This window comes from Falco cherrug, chromosome 3 (genome assembly GCF_023634085.1).
Source record: "Falco cherrug isolate bFalChe1 chromosome 3, bFalChe1.pri, whole genome shotgun sequence".
NCBI lineage: Eukaryota > Metazoa > Chordata > Aves > Falconiformes > Falconidae > Falco > Falco cherrug.
The window spans coordinates 98,027,533-98,046,285 of NC_073699.1; the positions used below are offsets into that span (position 1 = coordinate 98,027,533).

The 18,753-nt window shown below is 43.1% G+C and overlaps 1 protein-coding gene across 7 annotated transcripts in view; it reads left to right on the forward strand.

The window, feature by feature from the left end:
- Window positions 1-18,753, forward strand: part of ATXN1 (ataxin 1) — a 212,334-nt gene that overhangs the window by 41,129 nt on the left and 152,452 nt on the right. For all 7 annotated transcript variants that reach the window (XM_055705407.1, XM_055705406.1, XM_055705409.1 and 4 more), the window contains one exon: window positions 14,042-14,166. The gene's annotated coding sequence lies outside the window, so the exon portion shown is untranslated. The remainder of the gene's footprint in view (window positions 1-14,041; window positions 14,167-18,753) is intronic.

Here is an 18,753-nt window from a genome sequence, read left to right on the forward strand (position 1 = left end):
CATCACAGAACTGGGATGGAATTACAGCTTTAATTTATGTACTATGGGGGATACATTATTTATTACTGTGCATTAGAAAATGATTAATCTCTGCTTGTGTTGCAAGACTGTCCTACTGCTCTGAGTCCCCAGGAAGTGCTGAGACATTGTAGAACTTGGTGTGCAGATTACAGCTTTATGAAGCTGCCAAAAAGACCATTGCATTATTCAAAAACTGCTAGAGGTGATGAAAATTTACAAAGCCACTATGGTTTTTTTCCGAACTAATAGAATGCCTACAAGGATTTAGTTTGCTAAACCTGAGCATTTCCTTACCTTTCGTCCCTTTCAAGTGTTTTCATTTTGCCTAAAGCCGCGATCAGATAAAAGGGTTGAGGAGCACTGTGTTTTGAGGACCCTGATTCAACAAAGCACTTTAACCATTGTCAAGCTCCACTGAAGATAACGGGAATCAATTATATGCTTAATTGCTTTGCTTAATCAGTTCTTTAATATCTACTTCTTGGGTTGTTCACACAACCTATTTCTTGGTTTATCCTCCACTTCCCAAAATTGTGTGTGTGTGTATGTGTGCATGCGTGTGCATGTATGCATCCATGAATACGGTGAAGCTGCAGTGGAGCAATATGAGCTAATGGAAAACTGCTATAAAATTAACCGATCCTTACATTTTTCATTCCAGTGACTTTTCTAAAATGTGTTTTGCTCTGTTAACATTCAATATTATGAGCATTTTCAATACTAGGAACATCTGTAATCAAGTTCTGGTGTGTCATTACTAGTATTGTGTAACTAGTTGTTATGTCCACAGCTATGGCTGTGATGAATTTGAGTCACAGCATTCCTTCACAGCCAGTTATCCGTGGGGTTTAGCCTTTCTACAGGAACTGAGAATTTGTCCGTGTCTGTTTCACAGCCTGTGGACATGTGTTGTGCAGATACCTAGTACCAGCTACTACACCGTGCAGCTGTTACCAAGTAATGTAACTAATCCAAGCCTCTTTGTGAAAATTTGGTATTTGTGTGTGGGCAGGGTGCGTGTGCAATTTTGCATTTGCAACGCTGTGCCCTGGTTTGGAAAAAAAAAAAAAGATAAAAGAAAAAGCCCCAAAACCCCAAACCCTAAAGGTTTGGAGGCATTCTAATTAATAAGCCCTAGCAAAATGTCTTCAAAGTACTCAGCACAAATAGATCTGAAGAAAAGAACTAGATATTTGTAAAAGATCAAACAGATACAAATATGTTAAGAAAAGAAGCCACTGATGTAAATTAACTGAATGCTTTATACTAGTACAAAAGTATTATAAAAAATTAAATACTCCCACTTTCTAAGGTGGCATTTTTATCTAAGGCTCTGACGACATGTATAAACCACTCAAGTTTCAGTCTTGTGGGTTATATTGTCACCAGAAGCTCTTAATAATAATACAGTAAATTCTTACAAACGACAGTTGGATATAGTATGACTCTAAATTACTTTTTAAAAAATTGTTTTATTATTGTCATATGTTTAATAAAGAAGAGAGAAAGTTGCAGTGCCTACTGACTGATTGGACCTAGTAGGGAAGTGTTATCCTGGATTTAATTTGGGTGGCCATATTATAAATCACAGATGTGGAATCTAAAACCCAGTGACAAAGCTGATAATCCTTGAGGTGTAAGAACCTTGAAGCTGGTGTAGAGAAAGACGTACAAAACACGCCAGCAGCTCTCCCCCACACAAAATTAAAATGATTGTCATTTTTGCACGGAACACCATGGGAATCAGAATTAGAGACATCCACCCCGCTTCATTTTGAGAGCTGAAGAGATGGCTGCAGTTTCTATGCAGAATTTCAGCCTGCTAGAGCTGTATAAATAGATCGCTGGCGCCGTGCAGATCTGTGCAGGACCAATTGCTGTTCCCTTCTGCATCACGAGGAGATGCAGAAGAGCGGTCCTCTGTGGCTACCTGTCTCGTGCCACTCATCCTGACCAGTCAGGCTGGGACTTCTGAGAGCAGGAATGCTTGCTCAGATGATGCACTCTGCTCTGAAGGAGTCAGGCATGAGGCTTATGCAGATTTAGGTTAATGTTTTACAGCCTCAATTGGATCTTAAATGGGACATGGCATTTGTGCTAGCTTTCTGAATGAGTTGCAGCCTTGGGCAAATCCAGAATCATGTGAATCAAGATAGTGTATCACATCAACAGAGAGGAAACCAGCTGTTTAGCATTGGGGGAATTGTTTAATTGTGTTGTGATAGATACATGAGACTGGAAATAAATACCGAGCAGCGTGACTTTTATACATACGCTACAATTGCTTTTCTGCTTGCTAGTTCGCTACAAGTATTATTGCCAGTTTTGTGTAGGGAGGGTCTTTAGGTGTGATACGAGAGGCAGAAATGAGGATGAATGTAAAAGTTTTAAGGGTAGATTTCTCAAGGTCTTTAAGCTGCCTGTCAGTCCTGCTAGTTGCAGGGCAAATTATGTTGAGCCATCACAGTCCAAAAGAGTTGGATCCTGCTCCTGGCAGCCAAGCGTGACGCTCTGGACGTACATTGTGCACACACGCAGAGGACTGGATCCCCAGTTCTCCTCTGTGTGAGAAGCATAAGCTCAAAAGCAAACTGGAGGAGAGGGAAAAGAATGACAGGATTGGAGTCTTAACAACTTCTTGGCATAGATGCCCAGCTGTGGGAAGTGAGTCTTAAGGTAGCATTGTTAGACACCTAGGAAAGTGTGCCAGCCACTCCTTCCTCTGAAAGCGCTTGCCTCTCACCTTGCCTGCAGAGGTAAACTGGAGAGACATGGCTATGCTCACTCCAGCACAGGATTAGAGCCAGTACAAGCTTTGTTCTTCAGAGCATGAGCTGGTTTATTGCCTGAGGTTTGTTTTTTTTTTTTTAAGATCAGTAAAGATTGGATAGTCTTTTTGTGCTGTGCTGACACTTGGGGCTGGGTTGTGCCTGCCTTGGTGCACTGCGTGAGCTTGTGGAGTTGTGTAATTGCAAGTTTGCTGTCATACGACGAATGACTGATGGCATAATTTGTATTTTCAAAATACATAAGCAGCTCAACCTAATCAGGTGGTGTGGTAAATATTCCAGAAGATAAAAACAACGTATTAGGGCAGGGAACAGAGTTATAAACTTCCTTTAATGAGCTGCATATTGTTTGATCATGTTTTTTCATATATATGAGCTTCTGCATGCCAAATTCTAGTAATAATTGGCAGCTACTTCACAGTCCTGGAGAAGTAATACTATAAATACTGAAAACAGTAAAAATGAGTGGATGTGTCAGTTTGCCTTTCAGACTACTGAGACTAATGGGCGATTAGTACGAATAGTAGAATGCCCGTTTATCCTCATTGCTCCTGGAAATACAAAGAGGGAGGGAGCTGAGGGGGCACGTTCAGCTCCTCCAGACAGTTAACAGTGGTACCACTGACTGGCTTGGATTACAGTTCTGGCTGTGCGAGTCTTTAACTTGCAAATCTGAGCAGTGCTGCTCACTTCCTGAAGCCCCTGAAGTTAAGCACATAAATGGTTTGGCGCCTGAAAGAGCCTGGTTGGCTCATTCTGGAGAGTTTGCAGCAAAACCTGATGATGCAGGAAACCCCCGAAATTACAAGTCTTTTCCCGCTTCCAGTGGGTGGCTCATGATGTCAATGGGATGTGAAGTGGATGGAATCCATGTCTGTTTGTTCATGTAATCTTCAATGCTTCTGAATGTTGCAACAAATTGAAGTATCTCATGTTCTTGTGTGTAGATCAGCTGCCGTTAATTTTTCAGACACAGATTTTAAATACCAAATCTTAATTTAAGGAGGTTTTTTTTAAGGTACGTGGAAAGTACTTCTGAAAAAATACACAAAAAAGAGTAGAGGTGTGGTTGGTTGGGTTTTTTTTTAATTAAACATTTTTCTGTAGTACAGATGTGTCGGTGAAAATCACACTCATTGGAACTTGGGAGAGCAGGGGGAACAGTTCACTCTTACACAATGAATTAACAATTTGGTTTTAATGATAATGAGAAGATCCCAGTAATAACTGTGGAAAGGCCTAGGAAAATGATACATTCATGGGTGGATGAAAACCTTATATAGAGTTTGGATGTCTTTCTGAAAATACTGTGCTGCACATTTTTGAGCTTGATGCTACTCACTTACATGCAATGGAAGGATGATACCCACTGTGGAGGGGATTCTAGGCTGGAATTGTGTGGTCTGTCATATGGATTAGCATAAGCCTAAAGGAGCATAATGGTCCTTGCTGACTTTCAAATTCTCTTAAATTTTGCTTAAAGCCTTAAATCTATTAATGTAGATTATATTACATTTAAATATATACCTATATATTGAGGCACATGCATTTTGGCATAAAATGCCAGGAACTAGTACAAGGAGGTGTGTTTAGCTTTTTAGACATTGCTGTTCTTTTAAAGCAATTATGTAACAAACATTGGCTTTTTTTAGTAATATACCTGTTACTGAAAGTGGGAGGTTGTCCATTTTCCCCATTTGAAATAAAGTTGTGTGGTTGGTTTCCTTGCAAACTCTGGTCATCCTGCAGAGACTGGCTGAAGGGTTACTGGTTACTTTCACTTTCTGCAGTATAAGTTCTTTCTTCCTCTGTAAAATCGAGGAATGCTGGAAAAGACAGTATCATATTAAAATTGACACTAGTTGGTGCTGGAAAATGAAACTGTTGAGTGCTGTCATGACAAATATTTGCGGGTTGAAAGCAGTTTTGTCCTAAGTCTGAATAAATGCTGGAGAGATTAGACTGTACTGCAGCCCACGTTAGTACATGCATATGTATGTAAAAAGATACAATATCCTAAACAAGTTAGAGGTTTGAGGGTTTCTTCTGTTTACAAACTCTGTTCACCAAAATTAATAAGAAATATGTAGCCGTATGCAACACTGTGGATGTTCCACAAACTTTGCTTTGTTCTTGATGGTGTCATCATCTGTTTTGTATTATGAATCATGTTAAGGAAAAATACCTTTTTTCGATCCTCCAGGGGAAAAACCCTTTCTGTCTCGTCTCTCCCCAAAACCCCCAGACACCTACTTGTTCTGTGTCATCTGAAGCAGATTTGAACCTGTTATCTGAACCTAAATCTACAGATACACTTTTCCTATCTTGTGTAGGAACAAAATGTTCTCCCACATTCTGTAGTTGCAATTTAGTAATGTTACAAACAAGTTACAGTAGTAAACTGAATGTGTTAAAGAAATGGAACAGAGGAAAGTTTACAGTTTAATTCCCCCCCAAAATATACCTAATATTATGCATAAGCAGAATGCAATTCACAGTAAGTAAAAGTAAAGCTGTGTTTCAAACCAGCATAAGTTAAAACGAACTTTCCTGGGCAAGACTATGCTTGGATTTGATACTAATGAATCTTGCAGAACTGGCACTTCATTTCCAAGTTTCAGCATCAGATCCACTTGTTTACCTTGCCAGTTCAACATCATTTTTCATGGGCCAATACAGGTATTTTAGTTTGTTTTCTTTCTGGAGTGTGCTTTCTCTCTCTCTGTCTCCCTGCAGTAACATTGGAATCTGCTGGCCGGCTCCAGCTAAATTTAACAGATGGGTTGAGATCACAAAGTCCTTGAACTCCTACCAGTTTTGTGAAACAGGCAGTTGGATATAGGACAATGACAGAAATTACTGGCCTTTCTGAAGGGAAGGCTCGCCCTTGTTACCACAGATACAAGAGCGCACTGGGGTGCAAGCCGTTGCGAGTGCTTCCAGCACAGGGCTAGCTTTGCTCAGGGCGTGCGTCTTACTGTGCGTGGGTTCACCTACATGCAAGAGGGAAAGCCACAAGAAACCAGCCTCCATGGACTGCACTGCTTACGGAATTACTTGGTCTTTTAAGGAGGGAGAATATCTTAGCTCCCTTTATTTCTCCCACATTTGCCTAATAAATGTAGTATTTTAGGTTCCCAGCTTTCCTCTGCTCTAAACCAACAGCATCTTCACTCGTCTGCCGTGTTCTGCAGGAGGCACATGGAGCCTGAGACACACAAAGCGATGTGAGCAATGTGACCACGGCTATATGGGAGACGTAACACGGCACTGGCCTCTGCAGCTGAGCTAGGAGGTTAGAGCCCAACCACTCACCTTCTCTGTCCTGTGTGTAAAGTCACTAATGAATGTGGTCTAAATGCACAGATCAGTTACTAAAGGGCCTGGGGAATGCCTCTTGAAAATGCAAGATGAAGAGTTAGATGCAAAGCTGTGCTGTCTTAACAATTAACCACATTAGTAACCATGTCTCTGGCTGGTTTAATACACAGAAACAATTATCTCTGAAGGAAACTAACAGATCCACAGTGCTTTGTGGAGAGAAGACCAGCAGCATGGTAGCAGCCGTGACATGGCCCAGCTTCCCCTGCTGACTTTGCCCTTTTCATTCATGAAAATGGACAGTCATGGTGAAGCGAGACTGGATTTTACACATACTTCCTCTGTGCTGGGGCTTCCTGCTCTCAGCGAGCTCGGAGTCATCTCCCATGTGGAGGGCCGGTGGAAGGCATGTGAGGGCAGAGGGAAGCTTTCAAGAAGTATTTCAGTACTAGGAAAGCATTTCACTTGGCCTGGGACAGGTCCTCAGCACAGTGGTCAGTGTCACTCATGCTCACGAACTTGACGCCAGGTCCAGAACCGTTGAACAGACGGAGCAACGAGGTTTATTTGGTTTCCTGCACCAGGAACACAGGGAGGTTTCCATCACAAGTATTTCTTAGCAACTTCCAGTGAAACTCTTGAGTGTTACGCTCTTGCTGCTGCTAGGGACAAACAACTTATCAGGAAAAAAATCCTCTTCCCCTTCCTGGTAAAGTTTTCAACAAATGTGGTGGATTGTGTAGACAGGTGGCTTCTAGTCAGTGGTCTGCAGACCTCCATATGGCCTGCAAACTTCTATAGGCTCAGCAGGTACTTCTAATAGGTGGCAGAAGGTAACTGAGATGGTTATACATCATGTCATAGGATTCTTAGCCTTTCATGCACTAAAAAAACAGTGTGATGACTGTCTTATTACTTGAATTAGTTATGAAAAATTACAAGATTTTGGTGGTCTTTTTAATGACATTTGGAAAGAGAACATAAGATCCACCGTGAGAAAAAAATACCAGAGGATGTTTGACATAAACTCAGATGACAACACAGTCACCTTAAAAAGCACTACTGCCTAAAATTTTCTGCTGGCTTTTTTTACAACTGATGCCTAAAGTTTATTGCTTTTGCGGGGTTTTAGTTGGAGAAAGTTAGTGTTTTTTCTGTCTTTTTATCCAGTTTGTTTTACTTTTTCCCTTCTCTAACCATTCTTTACTATTCTAGTGCAAGACAAAGAGAAAATGTTTTAGAGAGTGGAAGAACTCATTGTAAAACTACGAAAATTAGGTTAGTTATTGTAGCTGAAACTACTTTGATCTATCCTGTATTCATTACATTGTTCAAGGTGCTCTTGCTGCTGTCACTATTATACTATTGCAATCTTACTGTAGGATATAATAATATCATCTTACTTGGTGGCGTAAAGATGAATGACAGCAGAATGTTTAGTTTTTATGATTATGTCTATATTAGCAAGTAGTGTGGACCAACTGGGGAGTATCTGTATAGTGAAAAACGTGGTGCTGGGATCCTGAGGTTCATACCAGGCAGTTTTTAGCGTTGCTTTTACTTCTGAGCAGTCTGGTGCCACTGCTTCTAGTTTAGATTCTCCCAAGAAGGATTCAGTTCACATGCTCCAGGACCACACCACAATGCAACCAAAAGGCCAGGCAGGACTGATTATCTGGAGGTTTGATTCAAAAGCTACGTGCCTGATCCTGAAAAAAAAGCAGTGAAGTAACTGTGCCCTATAGGGACTTTGTGGGATGAAAGCAGGGAAAGAAAGGCGTATTTCAGTGAGGTGATCTTGTAGTTGTACCAGTTAGTAAAACACATTTCATAACTTTTCTTTCTTAATGTTCTTTCTTCCCTTTTCTTTGTAGTTATTACTGAAAGGGGAAGGTTGTTGTGAGTAGGCCTCAGAGAAGGAAGGCTGTTTTGAGAAGTTAGGAGGAATCTTCTACTGAAAGGATTGTATCTTCTGTAAGGAGCTTATACAATGCTAAGTACACATCAGATGCTTAACCAGTAATGACCCATGTCTAGCAGTTTGTGCTTGACTTGCTGACATGAGTGCGTGCTGCTGGAGACCGTGCTCATGCCCTTGAAGAGAGACACTGCACTGAGCTGAGGCTGTCAGTCACTGTAAGACTTTGGCTGGGCATCCTTTATTTAAAAGTATGTAGGCCCTTTTTGGTGTATGTCCTGAGGCAGAGAAGGAACATATGGTGAGATGTAATGGCATATTATTACTAGCGTGACTTGGAAAAATATATGATGTTACGATGTTACCTTAGAGAGTAGGTGTGAGAGCCAGTCTGGCAGATGTGACAGTCCTGCTTTCTGGATCTGACAGTTGGCAGCCCAGAGAACCTACTGCCAAACCTGGTATTTGCTGAAATGCTGGTGTTACAACTTGTGCTGAAGACAAGGAAGTAGAAGTGGAGATGACAGAAGCAGTAGTACAATATTTGTTAAAAAAGAAAAAAAAGTCTGGACAAGCAGACTTACACAAAACCTTCGTCTTTGTCAGTGTCCTATCTCTCCTTGATTGAAAAAGTAGATTTGGCTACAAAAGCCAACCAGATCTTGTAGCCAAGCAACTCTCTGAATCCAGGTGGAGGACAACATTTCTTCCTCTGCCTGGAAGATTTTAGTTACTAGCCAGACTGCTGATCTCAAAAAGTAAGACCAAACTACAGTAGTGCCAAGCTGGTTGTGGCTTAGTCAGATTTCTGTTCTAAAAAAAAAAGCTTATGGTCAGGCCTCCAAAGTTTCCTGCAACAAAGGTCACCGCAGGTTTCTGCTGAAGTGTCCTGTGCTCTGTGGCACTGGAGACAGGTATAAGGAATATTGACTGTTCAGTATTCCTATACAGAGCAAACAACTACATCTGAAAATCCAGCCTCATACAGCTAGAAGGTAGGTGAGCTGAGTAAGTAAAGCAGAAAGTGAGAGGAAGAAAATACCAGACTCGTGTGTCCCAAAGAACATGAAAAGTCTTCTTTTTTCTCTAGAGCCCTTCATTTGAAGAACGCAGAATATATCTGGGCATTGCAAATCATTTTCTTAACACCTTCTTCATTTTCTTAACACCTCTTTCTAAACCATACGTGCCTGTTAGCAGAGAGATGCACTTACCTGCTGCTTCCCATGGGCACACACCACGGTTTTACAGAGGGCTGTTGCTATTCAGGCCAGCGAGGGAGAGGGCGGGTGGGGGTGGTCGGTGCCCCGTCACCCCTCGGCACTGCTGGAGCCGGGAGCTGAGGAGGGCTGTGACCCACTGAGTGCAGGTGGCCGCACGGCTGGGACGTTGGCCGCAGGGTGAGGCCACTGGCTTGTGCCCGCAGCCTCCCGCTGGCCTTCGTGCCATGCTCGGGCGCTGGGGCCAGGGGTCCCTTGGGTGCCGGGCTGGGGGGGTTATGGCTTGGGAAGAGCTGAGCCCCCCCAGGTAGGTGGGCGAGTATGGCTCTGCGTCACCTTTAAACGGGCTGCGGTAAGGCGTGGGGGCGGTGAGCGTGGCCCAGTAGCCCTCGCTCCAAAAATCCTGCTATAAAGTGGCTCTCGGCTGTTAGGAGAAGAGGGGAGCCTAGGTCCTTCCGAGCAGAAGGCAAGAAAAAAGGGTAAATACCGAGTGGGAACATGTGCCTGAGGCAGCCAGATCCCAGGCAGAGGCAGGGCAGCAGGCCGGTTCCTGTGAGACCTGGGGAAGAAGCGTTCCTGTCCCCGTGGCAGGAGGCGCACAGGGAGCCTGGTGCCGCCATTTCTCCACCCTTCATAGCGAGTCCCAAGATGAGGTTGTGTTTTAGCGATGGGCTTGGCTGTGATCTGGCCTCGGCTCCATGCCGTCGCACGCGGCAGTGCCGTGGTGGTGCTGCCCAGGCCCTCCCCAGCGCCGCTTGCCCAGGGGATGGCGAGGGGGGCTGGTGGTGCCGCCTGTCTCCCGTGCTTGGGGGTGCGCGGGCCTGCCCAAACCCAAAAATACCAGCTGAGTGTATCTCTGTAGTTTGTCCTGGGGTTTCAGTTCATTCTTTATGTGATTCTTTGTTTCCACTGCTGTGGTTTTTCATCAGGTTTGATCAGTCAAGTCATGCTAACATGGCGGAAGCACAAGCTGGCTAGAATGGAAAATGGGCTCATTCCCCTCAGCGCCATCGGCCTTTTGAGAGAGCCACCACTGTGAAATGAAGTCTGGGGGAAAAGAGGGGTCCCACTGTGTGGCATTTTATCAGGCTGCTACTCTTGTGGTATTTGAGGGGTTTTTTTAAGGTCCCAGGCTGCCAAAACAAGGGGTATTGTCTGTCTTGGCTTTTGCTGAAAAGCAAAATATTTCTGCTTTCTGAGTGCAGACCGGCACAGCACCTGTTGTGTTCCTGATGCTTGGAAGCCAGAAGGCAGAGAAAAAGCCCTGGTGATTTTTGTCCAGTCTCGTAGCTTTTGAGGGAAGTACTGCATTTTGGGGAGAAGTCTGCTGATGGACCATCATTTAGTTCTGGGGGGTCAGCAGTACAGCATGCTGCAGCTGGGATGGGCTGCTGTTTTCAGGGGAACCTGGCTGAATTTGTAGTCTTTGCAGCTGGCAGGGTTAATGCTGTGTGTATGGGAGGAGGAAGGGGGGTTTGTACTTCAGAGTGAACCTTAATTTGGCTCTGCTGGGGGCTAGAGAAGCCGAGCACCGCCTCAGTTACTGCACTGGGAAGAATGAAAGGGCTGATGAAATACTCCTTTAATTTGTTTGAAGCTGCATTCATTTCTCCAGAAGGGGGAGAGTGGAGTAGCTGAATGCTGGGAGGAGAGTGCCTAATTCAGGACTGTCCTTCCTCCCTGACTAGACAGGCGCTACGGAGAAAAATCAAGACATTTAGAAAGGGCTGTCAAATCTACTCACATGTGTTTTTGCAAAGGACAGCATTATCTGACTGTCGTGAGACTTTGTACGTGTGACTGAATAGTTCTGTATTAAGAGTTCACAGTTGGTTTTGAAACCATTCAGGTTACTGAGCAAAGATCATAAATGCACAGAGGTGCAAGCCATGAGTGGACAGTGACTGCAGGAAGAGCACGTGTGTATGGCAGGCCTGCTCTTTTCTGATTGTGAAATTTGGCTCACAGTATCATGATAGCCTATGTAGCAAAAAACCCCAAAAAACCAAACCAAAACCAAAAGCCCTCCACCAAAAAAAACCCCAAACCAAACAGGAAAGTGGGAGGGCAGACCCAGTTTAAAGTATTATTGTTACACTGAATTTTTAGAGTTTTATTATCTGCTGTATAAATTATTACCTTTTTAAAACAAACAAACAAACAAAGAGACAAACAAAATTTCCTCCATCACAGTTAAATGGCTTTTCATTTGACAAACCCTGATTTGCTGCTCCTGTTTCTGTAAGGATCAGATGGGTAATGGAAGCTGTACAACAAATTAATGTATGCTACTCAAGATAGTAAAATGCAGGGCTACAATAGGCCTTTTTACAGCAGCTGTAAAGCTGTTGTGTGACTACAGTGAATCCATTCAGTCTCCCCCACGCTTGCTGGGAGCACCCGGGAGAAGAGAGTCGTACTAGTGAAACGACTATCCACCAAAGCAGTTTCAGAGGGACAGGCTGATGACTCACTTCTCATTTTGGTTTACAGGGTCCTTTTCTGTGGATGCGAAGTTTCAGCCTCACATAAGTTAAGAGATCTGTAACTTTGTCTGCGTTACCAGATTATCCACTAATTCAGCGTGGGTGTTGTATTCCTCACATCAGCCCCTCTGAGATGGGGAAATACTGTTATCTTTGCTGTAGAGGAAGGGAAAACTGAGGCACAGGAAAATTGGGGTTAAGTGACAATGTGCATCAGGAGCCAAACTCTCATACTTTAGTTGCACTGTAGAAGCTCAAGTGTCACGCAGAGCTATTTTAGCCCTTCAGGAAGTGTCACATAGCATTTACCCATAGGTCATGCAAAAAGCCTGGAGGATAGCTGGGAATCTGTCTCTCAAACAACATTATTTGTCTCTTTAAACAGAGCATTAAAATGTAAGTATGTAAGTGAGAACAGGAGGATTTTATGCTGATTTTGATCTTAAAATAGAATCCTCAGCCACCTTGTAGTTGAGTCAGGGAAAAAAATGAGAGGCAGAACCTAGTTGATTCAGTGGGGTGACACTGTAAAATAATCCCTTTAACACTTTTTCTTAAATTAAGAATGGTTTCTAGGTGGCATGAATCATGGACAGACTGTCCTCATTTCACTTTGAACTTCCAGCCTTCTCTGGATTTGTGTCACAGCTTTAGGGGGCTTTGTCCTCTTCCTGCAAGTCTGTAAGCTTGGCTGTTGCAACCTTTACTCACGTTGACTGAGAGCAGATTCCTTGAAGAAAGCAGCAACACCACATAAGCGAGAACAAGCACGGTGGAGTGGGGGAGCAGGGTAATTTAAATGCAGCATTTTGGATTTATTTGTACTGTAAGCAGCTTCGGGGAGTGGTGACGTAGATGCAGCCTCTGTGCAGGTGTCAAGGGAATCCCACTATCCCCCTTATTTGTGTGTTGGTCTGCTCAGAGTTTTGGGTTGTTTTCTGTGTGTGTGTGTGTGGGAATAAACTGTGATGTAGAAAGCTGTACTTTTTGAATTTCTGACTGCTTTTGGAAAGGTTGTATTTTCTGAAGTACATACAGCCACAGAAAGCTGTGGATAACGATTCCGTTTCTTAATTAAAAGCAACGGAAAAAAATATTCAAAGCTGTCTGTCCTAGCTGAGGAAGAAAACCAAAGCAGTCTGGCTTATGTGCACACAAGGTCAAATCCTCTTCGTGATGTTGTGCATGTTTGTTGGCTTCAATAGGGATAAGCACAGGTGTAGCCCCGGGAACTGTTTGTCTTTCAGGCTTTTAGCAGAGCAAGAATGCATATAGTTGTTGGTCCTAAAAGTTGTTTGTAGCGAAATAACTGGGATGCCTGTAATCCGGAAGGGCCGTGCAAATGCAAGACTGTGCTCTCAGAGGGAAAGTGAACTCTGCACTGGCTGGCAGCGTTTGCTTCTCATAGCCAGGGGATTTTCCTGCTGACAGAGCCTGGTCTGGAGGCTTACGTTACCAGCCGGCGCCTGGCCTGCCGTGCTGCAGGTATGGGAGAGGGAAGAGGGTGAAACAGCAGGCAGTGAGCAAGTGTTCTGGTAGCAGCATTCGCTGAAAATTCAAAACCCTTGAGACCTTTTTTGGTGATGGTGGAGAATGTCAAGATTGATTATTTTAGAGACCTGCCAGTTTCTCTTACTCATTTGCTTCGGCGCTCCTCCTCCCTTCCTTCCTCTCTCGTCAGCTGGGCTGGGTTTCATAGTGCTAATGCTGCATTGCTTCTCCAGCACAGCTACTACTTCCCCACGCCACTACTACAGAAATACTACAGTAACTTGGTGAAGATTCAGGGAGTTGGCTGTATATATATTATTAGTGATAATGCCAGTGGTAGTAATAATAATAAAACATGATTGCTCTCCTGTGTAACAGTTTGATACTTTACATAGCGATTTTTCTTCTGGGTTGTATCTCTGGGCTTTCTTTCCTTTTCACCTTCATAAATTTATGGAGTTTGGTATATACTGGATTGTCCTTTAAATGAATACTTTGTAGTGTACTATCTTGCAGATTTTAAGAATAACATGTTTTTGAGTGGTCTGAAATAGTGGAGGTTTGGTGTTTAGTGGTTGGTTCTTGGGGGTTTTTGTTGTGTGGTTTATTTTTTTTTTAAAGTACAGCCTACAGAAGAGTGTTCATGCTGCTTCTGCTGGGGGAAGTTATCACACTTGCTTTAGATAATGAAATATACATTGGAGAAAGGTCAGGGATTTCCCCTGAGCCACCCACCAATCGCTTGAAATGACATTTTCATTCTGAGTAGGTTTTTTTGTTTTGTTTTTCTTTAAGATCCTGGAGCACAGGGAAAGAGTTTTAATGCGAATCATCAGAAAAAAAAGGCTGCAACATCTCCTGTGAAAGAAGGGAAAAAAGGAGATTTACAATTGCATCTTGAAACACTCGTATGATTTGAGGTAAGTGATTGGAGGGTCTTGTCATAAGTTACAGTTAGTTTTTAAGTAAATTAATCATTATTTACCTCAGAGTGCCATGATATTTCTATAGAAGGAGATAAAAACAGATGGGAGAGGGAGGGAAAGAACTTCAACGGCAAACCCAGAAACAGCACTAAAAATACAAAATGTATTTACCTTTTTGAAAATGGGCCCCATGAGGTCCAGTCCCACAACGAGACAATCATTCTAACATTTCTAAGTGTTAAACCCTGCTTAAATCAATGAGGCTATTCTCCCTGAAAGTTAGGCATGTGCCTAAATATTTCCAAGTTTGGAATCTATATTATATGGGAACTCTACAGAAGAAAGCTATTGAAGAACATACAATGCACAGCCAGAAGACGCATATACAATTCTCTTACTGTTAGAGATAATGTCATGAGTAATCTGATTTTACAGCATTCTTAAGTGATATTTTTGTATTAAATACATAGTTCTCATTTTTATGTTTAAACACCTCATTGAAATACCAAACTTCTTAACAGAGTCTGTAAATTTTACACCAGCTTTAATAATACGTCTGCCTTAATTGCTTCATCAGTGTGTCTTTGAACAAGTAGAGTTAAATGTATAAAGAAAATAACGTCCCCTTTCATAACTAGAGTTGTAAATTGCACTTGCATATTTGAATAGCAGCTGAACTAAGACTGAGGCTGAATTGTGTTGTCCTGAGTTAATGATTTTTTTTAATAAAGGCAGTTACGAGTGACAGGGAAAAGCTCACCTTTTCTTTCTAGTTTTATTTTTTTATTTTCATTTCTCATTAGAAAAGGATGGCCTCTGAGTCTTTTTTGTCTAGTGAAGACAAAATGTTACAGCTGTAAAACTTAACCACTGAAAGTGCTGCATAAATGAAACCTAAAAGCCACCAGCCTCTTTCTTGAATAAGTTTATTTACTCTGATCTTTGCCGCGAGTGTGCTGAAGGAGACAAAATTACTGTAAGAAATCTGCAGAATCAAAAAGACCCACATAACATGGAAGAAGCAGGGGATACGACCCCACAAATGTGCAGAATATCAAAACCCTTTGGCTGGTGGCATTTGCAGATATTTGTTGCTTACCAGGTTTCAGAAGAGAGGACAGCATAGCTGGCCCCTGGTGATTGCTCTGTATTTGCTTTGTAGGAATAGAGCTATTAAGTTTCTTTTGAAATCAACAGCCTCGCTGCAGGGAGCTAAATATTTCCTTTCTGGTCAGTGGACAAGAGCCATTGCTTGGGAAATTGTAATAGTCCTGTAGGCATTTGTACTGATTTATCCAGAAAGGTCAAAACTTTTGCGAATCAGTGTAGCCAACTTCTTTTTACGTGCAGGTCTTCCACTAGGGACTGTGAGCCCAAACAGGAATATCAGACTCTTATCAGGAGGAGTCCAAGGCAATTTTTGTAATTGTGAAATGAGGTACTAACGCAAATCGGTTTGAAACTGCTACTGTACAGCTCTTAGGAGCTCCAGTTCTTACCCTCCCCTCTGTGCCCCCCATCCCTGCAGTTCAAGCGGGCAAATGCCTTGCTCTGTGGAGCGAGTCCCGTTTCAGGTGTAGGGTGACCAGCCCTGGCCAAACCAGTGAGAGAGGAAGAACCGCAATGCAGTAACCCATGTGTAATCGCTCTCAGCCCACCTTTGCTTTCTCTGTGTCCTGCTCTCCTGGTGGCCAGCATTCCTCCTCATCTCTGCAAAGCATAAATCAAAATGCCTTTATTCCTGTCTTTCTTTCATCAATATCAGACCAGGATAAACATGCATGGTTTTCCTTTCACAACTGCCTTCTTGTTCACTCTGAGGAAGCGCACGTTGAAGTGCAGGGGAAGATATCTTCGTAGCATGTGTGGCCTTTGTAATCATTTGATCAGCTCTCTGTTGCAGTCACAAAATTGTTGAATCGTTTTTAGTTTTCTTTGTATCGGAGAGTGCAGGAGCTCATTGGCAGAGTATTAAATGAAGTTCTTCGGTGGCGAAAGACGCAAATTAAGATATATTAAATTGTACCGCTACTCCTGCCCTTTCTTGATAATTTTTTTCAGCACGTGAAGAAATAATGCCCCCTTTTGTGTACCCAGAGAAGATCCTGTGGTGTGTGCCAGGGAGTTACGTGGGTGCTGAGCTGAACAGGCAGAGGGACCGACTTTATCCTGCCTTGTATTTTTCACTGGAAGTGAATATGGGAGACTGAGCCTGCCCAGATTAAACACATGCCTGTTTTGTTTTGCCTTTCTCTGCTCTTCTTTCAGCTGTCAGCATGCCATGTTCAGATGGCAGTGATCAGTCACAACTTGTCCCCCGTCCATGCTCCTCCGCTCTCCTAAACCATTAGTTTCGTGGAGCTCTTCAACAAAGATGGCACTAGTTCGATTCCTCCCCCTGCCCCTGCCCCAGCTAATGGAAAAAGGGGTTGTTTGTTTGTTTGTTTGTTTGTGTTTTCCCTTCAAGTCAGCTGCATTAGGTCCCAAAGCAACTTGGGTTAAGTGGAAATGAGGCTTTGATATAATATGTGGGCTTGCTTGAGACTTGCTTAGATTTTCATTTTTTTTCACCCCCCTGTGTACAGATCTTTTCAATGGGGTGCCTCTATTGTGAATCAGAAAGAAAGTGCATGGGCTGCCTGGCGCATAATGGAATTGTTAATTTGTTCCTGTGAGTGTGTGTGAGCCTTTGTAAAGGAGGAGGTGGTGGGGACAGACAAGGGAGCCCTTTGCTGCAGGGAGCCAGGAGAGTGCAGTGGCACCGCGCAGGGCACTGCTGTGGTGGGACATGGCCATGCCTGTGCTGCTCTGGTGGGCATTACCTGGGACTCACACTGCTCAGCACGTCACGTGAAAATGGGTGAAGCTTACGCAGTCATTGACTGTGCTGGCTGTAAACCACATAAGGCAAAATATTCGAAAGCTGTAATATTTCCAACACTTTCTTAAACCATGTGCATTGGCTTTCAAAGGAGTGATGTAAATATGAACCATGCCAATACTGTGCTTCCTCACTGAGAGGCTATTTATTATAAAGGACGTATGGTATAAGTCATTTTAGTATGGAGCAGATAAGAGCTTGAACCAAAGCCTTGGATCCAAGCCCACCAGCAGCTTTGCAAAAGGCAGGATCCAGCTCTGAAATCATGGTTCACACAGTTTCTAGTAGAGAGTAACTTACTCCATAAAATGGGAGTAGCCAGAAGTTTTAAACTGAGGCTTTTAAACAAGTTCTTGCCTTTTTCTTACCCACCGGTCTCTGCCTTAGAAGGTTATTGTGAAAGTACACCAGCTCTTTTCTCCAAGCCACTGTGGCCATGGCACACCAACTCTGGGAGTGGAGAGGGGCCTCTGTGGTGATTGCTGTTATACAGCCACATGTTTGTATTCCTGAATTTTTCTGCTGAGGAGTTAGACCTCTCTTCTGGATGTGAAGGTCTTTGGGGTCATGGTGGAGGCTTTTGGGGTAGGACCTTGAAGTTTCACAGACACCAGGAAACAGCTGATAGCCTTCCATGGAGTAAACCAGGCCACTGTAGCTGGACTCCCCACTTCCTAAAGAGCCTTCTTGGGATACCGTAGCTCAATTAGAGACCTGAAAAGTTACAGCACTGTAGGCTAGAAATTTATAAAGCCTGAACTTTTCTTTTCCTGCTAGATATGGGACTCTGTTCTTATTCTCCCCCTTCCCCTTTGCCCTTGGACACAACATTTTTAGGGCTTTTCAGTCTCTAGCTGTGCATTTACTAGAGGCATCTGGTTATGTGTTACTTTACACATCTGTTACATACGTCAGAAAGTCAAATCCAGCACCCAGAGACTTTTTGTGGATTTGCAGCACTCCCTGTGGGACTTTGAATCCATAAGCCAATGAATGGCATATGAGGATACAAAAATGCTATATTTCAACCTACTGCATATATTACTGCAGTTTATTGCATATAAATACTACAGTGTCCTTTGTGTTCAGCAGAGAAAAGCTGGTATGGGGAAGATGAGAAGTGCTGGTGAGCTGGGAAGTATTTAGGTAAGGCAGTTAATGCGGTCGCTCCTAAAAACATCATCTTTCTGGCTGGCTGTACAAAAAAGTTCCCGTGATTAGATACTGCCCAGGCAGTGTTTGTGTATTTCAGACTTGACTTCAGAGTTGTCGGACTGGGGGAAGATGCCAAATACCTGAGGCAGGCAAAGCTTGGACTTTGCAGTTTCTTCTGGAGAATCTGTACTGTTCGCAACCTATATAGGAAGCATGAATTAGAAAAAGTATCTTTCATTTGAACAGCATTTTCTTCTCCGCTGACCTCGCTGTTTGGCTTCTACATTTCTTCTCCTCTGATTGCTATTTCTGTGAGTGCATAAAGTTTGGAGAAAACATGTGGCTCCTTAGCTGGTCTTTTTTTTCATGATCCATGTAGAAACCAAATGTGATAGATGTTATTTCGGCAAGTGATAAGCTAGAACTACTGATTTGTGTGCTGTACATGCCAGTGAGCAGATGGACTTAATTGTAACTTTTGGGGGTTTTCTGTTTGCCCTGGCGGGTAGAGTGATTGAGAAGAGCGTCACCGATAAACTTGTTTG